This window comes from Lipotes vexillifer, unplaced genomic scaffold, assembly GCF_000442215.2.
Source record: "Lipotes vexillifer unplaced genomic scaffold, Lipotes_vexillifer_v1.1 scaffold805, whole genome shotgun sequence".
In the NCBI taxonomy this organism is placed as follows: domain Eukaryota; kingdom Metazoa; phylum Chordata; class Mammalia; order Artiodactyla; family Lipotidae; genus Lipotes; species Lipotes vexillifer.
The window spans coordinates 609,617-611,056 of record NW_006776681.1 but is presented as its reverse complement, the minus strand read 5'-3'; positions in this window follow the sequence as shown (position 1 = coordinate 611,056).

The window sequence follows — 1,440 nt, the reverse complement described above, 5'->3', positions numbered from 1 at the left end:
CAGGGGCTCTGGCTTGGGAGGAGGAAACATGGGGGCTGGGAAGAGAGGTCAGGAACAGAAATTGCCTGCCTGACAGAACTGACCTCACTTGATGGCAGAATGGTCCCCACATCTTTATCCTTTATGCCTGCTTAGACATAGCAACATGCCTTTCCATTTTGTGTAATTATTTAGCTAATACCCGGTAGGATTTGTAAGCCCTCACATTGCTGTGGATTTATTTCAGAGTGATAGTGACTTTATGACCCAATTAACATCAATGTGACTTATTGCACTATTTGTGGGAGGGAGAGGGGGCGCAAGAAGACAAGACAGACGTATCCTATGTACCACCATCAACAGGATGACCGCCACACACTCCTGTCCATGGAAGAGGGGCAGTTGGAACCTTTCTGTTCTATTTATCAGAGCCCTGAAGCCCGAGTGATTGTGCTATATTTTAACAGACGAGTGTGTCAAATGTCTGAGGGAAGGAGATACTGAAATAGCGGTGTTAGAGTAATCAATATTTTGGTGGTAGTGAATATGTTGAATTTAAAAGATGTCAAACGTCAAAGACGATGACGAAAGACTATCTACCTAACTGCAGATGCCGCCACCCTCAAATTACAGGGGTACGAAGGGAGACTGACCCCAGAAATGGACCGGTGAGGCCGGCTCCTAATCGCAGCAAGGTTCCCGGAAGCCGACAGCCCTTGTATTTATAGGAGTAAGCGGCGCAGCCCGCCGTGACCCACGGGCAGCAGCAGCGCAGAAGCAGCCGGAGAATTGTGACCCTCCGCCTACCTGGACCGTTTCCGCAGCGCCTGATTCAGAACCACCGGGGCGGACAACACCCCGGCGCCCGGCGCAGGGCGCCTACTGCGGAAGGGAACTTGAGCGCGGAGGGTCCGCGCACCCTCAGCGGGGTCGGGCGGCGGAAGAGCACACTGCGTCCTCCTCAGGGGGACCCACTTGGCTCCTCCCTTTTCCGCCAGGGGCAGCGAAGGGCCTGCGGTGGCCGTCCCGGGCGGTGCGTCCCAACAGGCGAGGGGACTGGCCGGAGCCGCCGCCCGCCTCCTGCCCGCCTCCCCGGCCCGTCGCCTCGCCCGCTCGCCTCGCCCCGCCCCGGTGGGGCGGACGAGGGGGCGTTCCCGGCGCAGGGCCCGCCCATCCCCTCCCGCCCGGCCCGGGTCTGGCTCCCCATTGGCCAGCAGGCTGGAGGCGCGAGGAGGCGGGGCTCGCCTCTGGCGGCTCGCGCCCGGGAAGGTTGGCCGGGGAGCGCGGGTAGCCGCCGCGGGGAGGGCGCGCGGCGACGCGGCGGGCGCAGAGGAGACGCAGCGGCGACGGGAGCGGCGGCGCCTGGTCCGGGCCGCAACCCCTGCCTCCCGCCGCGGCCGGCAGCCCGCGGCGCCCGAGCTCCGAGGCGCTTCCCCGGGCGCTGGGCCCGAGGCGGGCAAG